Source organism: Fukomys damarensis, unplaced genomic scaffold, assembly GCF_012274545.1.
Source record: "Fukomys damarensis isolate Sample0158 unplaced genomic scaffold, DMR_v1.0_HiC HiC_scaffold_18, whole genome shotgun sequence".
In the NCBI taxonomy this organism is placed as follows: Eukaryota; Metazoa; Chordata; class Mammalia; order Rodentia; family Bathyergidae; genus Fukomys; species Fukomys damarensis.
The window spans coordinates 51,345,017-51,357,492 of NW_022900930.1; the positions used below are offsets into that span (position 1 = coordinate 51,345,017).

Below are 12,476 nucleotides of genomic sequence, written 5' to 3' on the forward strand. Positions count from 1 at the left end.
GATGTTTCATGAAGTGTAATTATTTGTGTGCTTTGGCTTCGCTGCTGAGAGAAACACTGCTATTCCAAGGAGAGAAGATTTTCCTTAAACTCCATTCCCACGGATGCCTTCTCTGTTCTGCTTCTTCCTGCCTTTGCTTTGCAGAGAGTACAGTTGAAACTGCACACTATGAATTTCATGAAATTTGAGAAATTTTGAGCTGAAAGGCTCCTGAATTACTTTGGAAATTAGAGGGGAATGAAAGTCTTACATACACTTAGGATTTTCAGTGCCAACAACAGATTAAACTGTAGCCTCTATTAATGCAGAGGGACAGAGCGGCAATGCTGGGGCCTCTGTTTGGGGGGTGGGACAATCCATCACGCGAATATCGATAATGAGCCAGGTCTTCACCGAAGCACAGCCTCCTCAAAGCAGCCTTTGCATAGGCAGCTTTAATGACACAAATATCCTGCTTTAGAATGAATGCGTAATGCAGTGGAGGCGGCTGACCTGTGTGAATCACAGGTAGCAGGAAAGGTGCTGTCAGCCGGGTGCTCCCATCCGGGACAGGGCCCCAGGTCAGGCCCTCCGCTGCCCAGGGCCTGTCTGGGGCGGCACCTGTTAGGTGGGTGCAGCAGACAGGCCCGGCCCAAGTAGGTAAACGCCTACTTTACGCCAGTTCTCCTGCTGGCACGAGGTCTGTGCCTGTTGTCATCCAGCCGTGGTGGCTTCTGAGTCTGTCTCTGCTCACCCCCGCGCCTCCTGTCTGCCCTCTGGATCCGGTTTCAAGGAGACTGAGCTCAGCTCCATCCCACAGGTCTTAGTGCACCGCTGAGGCATTCCTATGGAAGTGCTTCTGTGCCTGGCACTGGGACGTCCTCTCCACCACCCGCTGTGCCTGTCCTCTTACCGTTCCTTTCACTGAGCCCCTGGCCTGGAAGTGTGGGTCCATCAGACTATTCCAACTTTCTCCTTTCCTTTCTACCTTTCTAACACCGTGTCATCTCCTTTCTATGTGGGTCCTGGCTGCAGTAATGGTTTATTTTTAGACTGACTGTGGCTCCGGCTAACTTTTGGCCCCTGGCAGGGGCTCTGTCACTGGGTTTCTGAGAACAGCAAAATTCGATTTACTCCTACACCTTCATATTTTGTTCAGGGCCCTTTTGGAGTTTGGCAAAATTACTTTGAATTATCTCAGCTGCTTCCTTTAGTAAGCAGCTCTGAGCAGTTTCCGAGGGAAGCTTCGTCTAACCCTCTGCGTGAGATCCCTCTGGCCTCTCCAGCATGCATTGGAGGAGACACCACAGGTGCCTAAGCTGCCGAGTCCCTCCACACTGTGGCTCCAGGCTGCTCCGGACCCTGCTGGCAGCCAGGGAACCCAGGCTTCCCCTGCGTGACCGTCACACTGCAGAACGTGCCCTGTTCCTGCCCCCCAAATGACAGTGTCCACTGGGCTGCAGAGTGGCAGGAAATATCAGTCTCTTGGGCTGGAGCGGGGGGCATCGGGATCGTTTCTTCTTTTACTTTTCAGGCCACTTTGAGTTTTTTGTTGTTCTGAGATACAGCCATACCCGGGAGAAAGGCTGTCAAAGCCAATTATGGGGAAAGAAAGACCAAAACCAAGAAGCAAGTGATCAGTTTGTGGGTCAGGAAGACAGGCGTTGGTTACCGGAAGGTGGATGGCTGCAAAACACTTCAGAATCGCACCTGCCAGATGCGTCCGGCCCCCAGGGGTGATTTCACATTCTGTGTCATCTGACAAGATAAGAACAGCGTCGTGGAGGAGAGAGCTGTGTGCGGGGCACACAGTAGCTGCGGGTTTCCTTCCCTTGGTATAAACAATTCACTAAAAAATTCAGCTCACATGCTCTGTTCAATATCTACACTCCCCGCTGTGTCTACAAAGTCACTGTGTATTTGATCTCATAGGAATTTCTCCTTCCGTGAAGATGAGGAGAAGGAAGCACCCTTTCTGAGGTGCCAACACCAGCTCCCAACTCGACCTCTTCCGCCCTGTGTTGATGTGGCAATTTTTGCCTCTGTCTCTCTGTCTCCCTCGCCTCTCTTCCTCCAAATATACTTCTCTCCCTTATAATAAAACAAAGAATAAGCCAAAAATCTAACATCCAGAAAAGGAGAGGTGAAAATTATTGTAAGCTACCCACTCAGTGTTGTGTCGTTATCGGCTTACAGGAGGTTGATAAGGAAACCGGAGCTGTGGACACGAGTATTTTTCTTTTTTCTCTAACAATGCTGCCCAGAACAGCGTTTATCATAATACTCAGTATTTTAGAAAAAAAGATGCATGAAAATTATTCACAGTGAAGCTGATGATAGCTAAGCTGCTTATCAGTGCCTATATGTCCATCTTGTGGGCAGTCTTATGAAAACATCCTTTCCTTGGGGACAGTTTGAAAGCACAGAGCTGCGTGTGCTGGCCCAGGCGAGGGGCCTCGTGAAGCAGCACGCACCGTCTCACTGGACCTGCTCTGGGCTCTTTCTCCGACTCCTTTGCAGGACTAGGGCATCCGTAGGTGCGAGATTAACTCACAGCGGTGACTTCACCATCAGGTTCCGCACCTTTGACTCTCTCTCTCCACCCCTTCTCCCTCTTTGTCTTTCCTCTCTGTGTCCCATCTCATACTTACCTGTTTTCCTTTACCTCTGAGTGATTCGTCCTCTTCCATCTTTATTTGTCCTGTTTGGCTCCAGTCTGCATTTCATTATGACGTATTTCATTTCTCCCCCTTGGCACGGAAAGTCCGTCGCTCCTGGAACACGCCCCAGATGTCTGCTCTCCGCCCATCCTCACTCGGATCAGTCTTGTGTTGTCTGCACTCGGGGTCCTGCCCACCCTCAGTCCATGGGCAGCATCACACCCTCCTTTCCCCAACCTGTTTGTCACTATTTCTTTACTTCTGTGAATTATTTTCAACATTCTGCCCACATCAAGACTTCAGAACCGATTTGACTTCCTCATCCGTTCTGACTTCAGCCGAGTGGCCCTGTCTTCACCCACTCCATGCTTTTATTAAATCATGGCTCTGTTCATGTAATGGCCATGGCAGCTGCTACCCCATCTCCCTCCCGATTTTCATGTCACTGCCAGAAGAGCGCTAAGAGTCGCTCAGTAGAGGAAAGCAGCTGGGCCCTGCGGTGACCGCAGTCATGAAGTCTGATAGCCCAGACCCCAGGGCAGCTGCCCTGGTGAACCTGCGTCAGCTCTTCTCACATTCCAGCTTTGCTCTTTGCCTCAGGAGTCATCACGGGCAGGCTCACCCTAAGCCATAAACCCTAGTGCAAAGGCACATTTCATTCCTGTGTTGTGCATCCAGCGCGGGGTGGTGTGGGCTGTGCAGGGAGGGTACCGGGTGTTTTTTGCAAAGGCAGAGAAAGCTGTGGCTCTGCAGCAGCGCCAGTCACCCCTGCATGGCGTCCTTGTCCAAGACAGTCCCTGCCACTGCGCGGGTTCAGCTCAGGCTGCTGCAGCAAATGCCAGTCCCCATGGGGCTCAGCCCCAGCCCAGTTTACTCTCCCAGGTATGGGGTGGAAGGTCTCAGAGCCAAGTAGCAGCCAACGACTTTCCTCTAAGATATGGAGGCTTCGGGAGAGAGGAAAGCCCTTCCTGACCTCGAGAGCACAGCAGTCCTGTTAGACTGTAGCCTCACCCTGATGACTTATTCGTCTTTAATTATGACCCTTTCTAAAAATACAGTCACAGGGAGCATTAAGGCTTCACCATGAGCTTTGTGAGTCCACAGTTCAGTCCATAGCATTCTGCCTCGGAATTACCCACTTGAATGTGATTTGTCACGTATGAAACACATCTATTCCACCCTCTCAGCCCTTAAGTTTTAAGTCTTTCATTGTCAGCACTTAAGTGCAGCGCCTGTGTGCCGGCGTGGGTGAGCCTCACAGTATAACTCATGGCGAAGCAAATCCTTCAGTTGTGAGTGTGCAGCCAGCCACACAAAATCGGCGCTTTCAAGTGATAGCAGTGGACATGTTCCCACCCCAGCAAGAGAACAGGAAACAAGACAGTGTCCCTGGAAGATGAGCCCTAGCAAGGCAAGTTTTACTTCATTTTCAGACTCAAGAATAGCCTGCTGTGGTGCTGTCTCCTAGGCCACTGAGGTGCCAGCCTTGGCCCCAGAGCTGGGGGTCATCGCGCTGCAGGGGCCCTGCTGGTAGCAGCACTTTCAGGGCTCCAGGTGGAGGCAGCCTCACCTGCCAATGTGGAGGTGGGGACCAAGCTTGGCAGCCCGGGAAGCAGCCTGGGCCACCTCTGAGCCGCCCTGTGAGCCCTTCCTCTCTTGGAGACAAGTGCACAGAGCCGGGCTGGCTGGCCTGAGACTTCCAGGAGAGCCTGTTTCTCACTTTCCCTGTTGTCCTTGGCCCAACCTGGCAGCTTCTCCCCTGGCATAACCACATCTCAGCTCCAGGCCTTGACTGAGATTCTGGAGAGCCTTGATTCAGGTCCACACAGATTTCCTCATCAAATGACCAGGCTGCTCTCTCTATCCTCCTCCAACCCCCGACCCTCTCTATCTCTTTCTGAGTAGGCTGACAACTTCTCAGCTCTTTAGCTGCAAGGTCCTTCTGGTCTAACAATTCCTTCAGTTAATCTCTCTCTCCTAAAATTTATGATAAGCAGGGCACAGAAACCATGTTTGTCTTTCAATCTTGCTTAGAAACCTGCTCAGCTCTGGATCCAGCTTTGCTTTTCACATGTCCAGTTTTCCACAGAGCACTGGAACATGAACACATTCATCCAAGTTCTGTGCCAGTATATGCTTAGGATTTCTTCACCCCAATTTCCAAGAATATCTTCATCATTTCCATATCAAAACTCATTGAAAGCCCCACCCATACCCGTAACTCTACCCTCATTCTGTTCACAATTAGGTGTGCGTTCTCTGGGAAGACAGAGGGCTTCACTCCAGCTTTTCTCTCTCATCTTGGCTCTCCTCAGAATCACCTCCAGAATCTCTGTTTCTACAACAGTCCCATTCGAAATGTTTGCAACAAGGGCCAGGGATTTAGCTCAGCGGTTCAGTGGCCTGCCTTGCAAGTGCAAGGACCAGAGTTCAATCCCCAGTACAAAAAAAAAAAGAAAGAAAGAAAGAAATGTTTGCAACAAAAGTGCTCTGACTCTAGTGCCTGCGATGCATTATTTCACTCAGACTGCCACAGCAAACAACACAGGCTGTGCCCTAATCCACACATACTTCTTTTCTCTATGTTCTAGGAGCCGGAAGTCCTAGATCAAAGTGCTGGACAACTCAGTTCCTGGTGAAGGCTGTCGTCTTGGATTATGGATGATTGTTTCAGCCTGATAAGAAATTTCTGTTGTACAAGTATTAGGGAAAGAGAGAAGAGGGGGAAGAAAGGAGCAAGAAGGAGGGAGGGAGGGAGAGAGAGAGAGAGAGAGAGGGAGAGAGAGGATCTTTCTCATTCTTAAAGAGGATCTTCCTCATTCTTAAAAATCCACCAGTCCTATTGGATTATGACCCCAGCCTTTTGTCCTCATTTAATCTTTATTAACTTCTAAAAACTGACTTCTCCAAATATAGCCACATGCGTGGTGGGATCTTCAATACATGAATGGGGCGAGGCACAATTCCTGAGTTCAGATGTTGGGGACATTATGCATAGGACTCCATTACTCTTGCACTGAGACTTGTAATTGAAAGAGACACAAGCTAGGTGTTGTAGTCTGTCTTCCAACGGCTGCCTTTATTTTCGTAGTGTCTTCACCTTCAGCCTGAAATAGGAATAGGTGGAGGAATAGGAATAGGAATAAAATAGGAATATTTCTGGTGAATGAATCACAGCTTAAGTATGAGACAAACTTTCGTTTGTCTATGACATTAATATTTTGGAAAAAAAGATCTTAGAATCATTTCTTACAGCAATACAGCCATAAAGAGCTGAGTGAGACATTTCTGAGAAGTACTCACAGCCACCAAGAAGGTCACCATTCTGTGGCCACAGCAGAGGATTGTGCTGCTCATAAGGGCAAAGGATTCTGGGGCAGGTGGTAAGTTTCTCCTCCCTTGTCAGTTGCTCTGTTTGAATCCTTATTTTTCTAGAAAAGTCTAATTTTCCTCATGTGTCTTTCCATATGTTTTATGTTTTGACATCAACCACTTAAAAATCCTATTCTTTATTATTCTCAGGCATAGAATTCAATGATATTTTCATGACCTCAATTTCTTCCTTAATAATTCTGTAGTTTTCAGTACTTTTCTTTTGTCTACATTTGTCGACATATCCTTGATGGGCCGGCCACTTTGCATTGGTGGTCTTAGGAAGTTCTGGGGTCCCCTAGGTGGGAGAAGATGCTCCTAAACTCAGATGTCCCTGTCACTACAGCTGTACTGTTGCTCTGAGAGACAGGACTTTACTATTATGCAATTTATAAAAATGCTCCATCTCATTGAAAGAGATTCTGGATATGAGACTATTGACAGAGCCTTGGTAAAAGTCAAGAACACTTCATAGATAACTGAATTCAGAGCAAGTGTATGTTCAGGGTTGAATCAGACACTAAAATAGAATATCTAAAAGCATTATTCACCAGCAAACAACCTTCATTTCATGTCAAAAAGACTTTTCCTGTTTAAAAGGGCCATTATAAAAGCTGTATCATCCGCAGTCAGAGTTCCTTAATCTTGAACTGAGAATGTTTGTGCAAAGAGATAAAATAATTAAAAAACAACAGTAGGCTTTTGCCATCTTCAACTTTAATTCAAACCAACTCTTTACATCAGATCTACATTCATCCTTCTTTTCAAAATACATTTTCTCCTTCCAGTGATCCCTCACAAGTCATTAACTTGCACATTGTCTGCCCCTGTTCTCGTGAATTTCAGTTCTCTGTTGTCTGTGCACCACTGATTGTCATCTCTTTAGGAGTTCCAACATCTGACTTGACTCGATCGGGAGCGTCTCTGACCTGGAGGCAGAAGCTTGGTCTCTGATGAGCCCTGGGTTTCAGGAGACAAGGAGCAGCTCGTACAGTGATGAACAAAGCTGAGGGGTGAATATGACTGCACTTGTGTGCGGTGTCCATGGGCCCTGCAGACAAAGCAGGTGATTTCATGTGACACAATGTCCGCACTCAGGGTTGGAGGTCGACTTTCCCCTTGGGTGACTGAACGTAGAGTTAAACAAAAATCAATTCACTATGAAGACTGCCTCAATTCCTACATACTCATTCTTTTCCTTTGAAACACAAAAGAAACACAAAAACATTTGGTGGTATAGATCCTGCACCAGCTAGTAAGATCCAGATCAATCCATTCTGAAGGCTCAGAATCATGCAGAACGTTATCTGGCTGTGATGGCTCGAGCGAGGAGCAATATCAAGCACAATTCATTCCACTGCCAGTGCTGCTGCAACATCTTACCCCGGACTGGGGCTTCCCCAGCAGAACCTTATTGGGGTAGAATTCTGGAGGCTGGAGGTCTGAGATTATGGGGTTGGCAGATTCCTCTCAGGCCACTGTCCTTGGCATGTAGATGGCTGGGTTTTTCCCCGTATATTTACACAGGGTTCCTTCTCCGCGTGTCTGTAACCTAATCCCTTCTTCTTGTAGGGATACCGGCCAGAGCTGCTCAGAGCCCATCCGCCCCACCTCCTCAAGACCCCGTCTCCAGGCAGAGTTACATCTTGAGGTTCTGGCACTGAGGGCATCTACATTTGAGTATTGAAGGGGCATCATTCACCGTGAAACACAGAGCAGCTAGAAAATCCTAATACTCAAACATCGGGTGATGCATTTGAAAGATGACTTATAAGTTAAAGAAACAACAGGACAGTAAGAGATATTCTGAGTTCATAACATTTCAGAACATCAAAACTGTTGGACCACAGCATTAGCAATGCTAAGAGGTACGTTCATAGCTTTATATGTATTAGAAAGTAAGAACAATTCGAAATTTAAAGATCGCCAATTTTCCACTTGAAGAAACTGAACAAAATAAACTCAGAGAAAGTCTAAGAAGGGGAATGATAAATACATGAGAAAAATCAAATGGCCAGTAGATAAATGGCAGAAGAGATTAACAATATGAAACATTTTAAAGTTCAAGTGATTTATAAAACTGACAAAACTAGTAAGGTTAAAAGCAGAGAAAAGTAAAGGATAGGATACAATGTATAATGGTAAAAGAAAAGAATATTCACTATATGTTGCTAGAAAATCTGGATATCTATATGGAAAAAACAAATCCCATTTATTCTTCACATTGTGCCTCAGTTTAATTCCAGAATCATCATTAACCTCATTACGAAAACATAAACTTTCAAGCCTCTACTTCACATAGTAGAGGATTTGTGAAATTGTAAGGTAGTAGGCAGACTTTCAAAATCAACTACAGAAAGCATCATGCTTTAAAGTTGTCTGGGGGAAAATACATTTCTTAAACCTTAAAAACTCATACTCCAAAAGAGTAGCCATTAAGAAAATGATCAGGCAAGCCACTGTCTGGGAGACATGTGCAATATATATGTATGGAAAACATTCACATCCATAGTAAATAAAGAACATCTACAGGTTAATGACCTAAAAAAACCAAGCAACTCAAAAAATGAGCAAAAGCCTAGGACAGGTACTTCCCCAAAATGCACATACATGTGATTAATAAGTAGACAGACATTTGATGTAATTATCAATATTTATTAGTGAAAAGAAAATTAAGAGCCTAATTCAAAATAATTTTATACTTACCAGAATGGCTAAGAAAAAGCAAAAATGCTGCATACATGTAAGGATGGAGAATAATTGTACCCGTCACTTGCTGGAGTGTGAAATGGTACAGGTACTGTAGAAAACTGTTGAGTGTTTATTTTTCTCACAAACTGTATCACTACCTATGACCCAGTAATTCCATTCTTATTACTTTATGCCTCTGAAATTATAACACATGTCCGAACAAATATTCATACAAAAATATATTCTCTTCATAATAACCCAAGTCTGGAAATAACCCATACATCTTCGCCAGAAAAAGAAGTAAACAGATAGAAGTATGTTTTTATGATAAAATACTACAGTAGGACAATGGAGAGTGAGTTATATGCACTCACTGGAACAAAATATCCCATTGAACAGATTATGCCACTCACGTCAAGCTTGAGAACAGGATTTCTACCCCAACAGCCTGGGCTCTCAGAGCACCCTTCCAGCAATATCCCCAGGTCAGATCCTTTAAAGTGGCAAGTTCAGTGAGAACACAGTCCCAATCCCTTGAGGGTGATACTGGGACAGTAGGAAACAGAATAGGGACACAAAAAAATCCATGCTCATTGCGTTCCTCTATTTTTGAAAGAGCCGATGATTCTTGCCATTATTTTGGAGGTGTGATTTTAAAAGTTGCTCAAACTCAAAACAGAACTCTCTCCAAATGGCACTGAATCAACCAGTTCTATTTGTTCCACTCTTGAGCTTCACAGGCTTGGAAATGGCTGATGGAACAGATACCCAGAGACCTCAGCAGCTTACTTTGTGGATGCCAGATGAGTGTTTTCCCAGTTGCGATCTGGATGTCTGCTGTGACTTTGGGAGTCTTGAGACTCATGCAGGAGACTGCAGGCCCAGGGCTGACTAAGCAATAGGAGGGAGAAAGGGCTTCTCTGGCCCTGTGGCTCCTGCTAGCAACGTATGGCATTGGACTACATGAATGGTAGAGATCCATTGTGCGAGCAAGAGAGCACCACAGTTCATTGGACGGTGTTTCAGAATTAAAGTGATTTATTTAGAAAATAAGTCCACTACAAAATGGATGAATGAATAAGTAAGTTGATGGAGAGACCAGTGCTTTGCATGTGTCCATACTGTGACCCACTGTCCTGTATGTTTCTTTTTAGGGCCACAGCAAACTCCTTCCACTGCCCACTGTTGGTTCCTGTGCTCCGAATCCCTCTCATTCAACCCCAACCCCTCTCGAGGACTTTTCCTTGCTTCCTGTCCTCATCCCAGACCCTCCAGCCATGTGACCCAGGGCCTTGACTTTTGCACAGGACTGAGAACGGCTTCCAGACCTCACGGAAAGAGCTCACAGAGCCCAGGAGCTGGGAACGGAGAGTGTGGACCATGTCTGACCTTCGAGTATCTTTGGAGGTTTGATGATAACAAATTAGAAGGGAGAGGGAATTGGCCCCAGCAGAACACAAAGGTTTGAAAGAGCCACTTCAGGGAATGGAAATCAGAGCCAGTTATGGGCTCACGCAATAATATTGAAAACTCCACTCAGTAAAATTAAAGCCATCAAAAAGAAAGCACAAATGTGTAAGGAGTGACTCAGAGGTTTATGTGGATTTTCTGTAGTGCCAGGCTGGATGTCTAGAAGGAAGTGCATGGTGTTTTCTGCAATTCAGGAAGGGAGGATAGCAGGGCTCGGAAGAGAATGAGGAGGAAAGTACTGGTGGGAGGCAAGAGCCCCTACCTCAGCCAGTGCCCAGCCGTGCTACTGGGAGTCTTCAGTCCTAGCATATCCCGGAGCACGAAGCCTCTTTCCAGTGTCCTCCTGCCATTATGAAGGAGGAGAGGATCTGGAAATCTTCCGAGGTTTGGTTGCTTGCTGTCCTTTTCATAAACCTCAGTGATGGCCCGTTCATTTCAAAGAACAGGAACCTAACACCCAAGAGCTCTCTTTGTATATGCATGTGGTGACTTAGAACAAAACTGGAAGAAATAAGCAGAGTATCACACATGAACTAAACACTTACACATTCTATCACTTTCTGAAAAGGTTTCCGTAGGGGGAAATAGTAAAACAAACGTGACGAGATCTGAATTATGATGATGAAATGTAATGGAGCCTGCGCTTGTGTTTACTTTGGGCAGTGAAGTTTCAAGACCAGCAGAAATGACCACTTCTGAGGCCCAAAGTTACCACACACTGGGCCCTGGACTTCAAAGCCTCTGGGTATACCAGGCCTGGAGAGCCCTAGGATGTGTTTGGGCAATGAGGGAAGAAACGAGAGGCAGTCATGACCTCGAACCAGCAGTGGGGATGTGCAAGGCCACCTGGAGCTCTGTGGTACCTGGGCTGCAGCTACCAAAGCGTCCAAAATTCAGACAGTAAACAGATGCATTCACCGAAGGATGAGAGGATGCCTGCAGTGAACCCGGGGTCGGCGCACCAGCAAGGTCCTGAGAGGTGTTCAGCTTTGTGCTTCAGGAGCCTTCCTGGACCTCCGATAGCTTCCTGACACAGCTGCGCAGAACTTCCTTTACTGTTCAGTTCTAGGGAACACTTTTTGATTTCTTCATCTTACTGTTTCATGTGCATTCGGGAGCAAGATAGTCTCCATTATCGGGAGGTGAAGGGCAAACATTCATAAGTCTACTGCTCCGAATGGATCACTGTACCTCCACAGAACGGCTGGTTTGAACTCTTTTGACCTATCTTGCGCTGAGAATGGATGTTAAGGTCCTGTAATTTGTCTGTCCTTCCTGTAGTCTCTGTTTTATGGTTGTAGTTTCTATATTATTCAGTGCATAGATATTGATCAACATTTTGTCTTTATTAATTGTGAATGGAGACATTTTGAATACCATATTCATTAATTGTACTCATTTCATGCTTTTTAGTATGATGTCACTGTTTTATTGGTATGTGTTTGCAGTACACAATGGTTATAATTATTGTAGGGATTGGTACAAGTATGCTATAATTGAATTTAATCTTCATTATTTTTTCTCTTCTTTTTCATCCCTTACCCTTCCAATTCCTGATGCTCTTCCCATTTGCAAGAGGTTCATTTTCATCATTTCCTTCCAATTCTTTTTTATTTATCTCCCTTTCCTCCCCCCATCTCCTGTCCCTGCATCACTCATTTCTCCATCCATCTGGAAAAGATCTCCCTGTGTCCTATTTATTACCTTCTATCTTGATCTTTATACCTCTCTGTGTATTTCTCTCACATAAAAGAGACTGTGCCGTATTTCAGCTTGTGTGCCTGGCTTGTTTCAGGTCTGAAGGTGCATAGCCATTGTTTACATTTTCCCTGTGAAACCAATACCCATTCTTGGATTTTTAGCTTTCTAGAATCACTTTGCTATTGAATGCATCTTTTCTCCACAGCAAAGTTTTGTTAGAAAGACTAACCATTAATTAATTATTGACTTTTTCCAATTTTAATTTATTTAGTGACTATATATATATATATATAGAGAGAGAGAGAGAGAGAGAGAGAGAGCTTTTTTTTTTTTGAGACAGGGTCTCACTATGTAGTTGAAACTGACCTGGAACTCACTATGTAGCCCAGGCTGGTCTTGAACTCTTATATATATATATATAGAGAGAGAGAGAGAGAGAGAGAGAGAGAGCTTTTTTTTTTTTGAGACAGGGTCTCACTATGTAGTTGAAACTGACCTGGAACTCACTATGTAGCCCAGGCTGGTCTTGAACTCACAGTGATCCTCCTGCCTCAGCCTCCTGAGTATGGGGATTACAGGCATGCATCACCATGCCTGGTTAGT

At 45.4% G+C, this 12,476-nt stretch overlaps 1 long non-coding RNA gene across 2 annotated transcripts; it reads left to right on the plus strand.

Moving 5' to 3' along the window:
- Positions 1-5,631: 5,631 nt before the first annotated feature.
- LOC104859673 lies at positions 5,632-11,424 on the plus strand. Of its 2 annotated transcripts, XR_779449.2 has the most exons (5): positions 5,632-6,022; positions 6,898-7,077; positions 7,584-7,879; positions 8,721-8,808; positions 9,857-11,424. It is a non-coding gene; the product is annotated as an uncharacterized LOC104859673 (long non-coding RNA). The 2 variants fall into 2 exon arrangements; XR_004517901.1 differs by lacking the exon at positions 8,721-8,808.
- Positions 11,425-12,476: the final 1,052 nt, after the last annotated feature.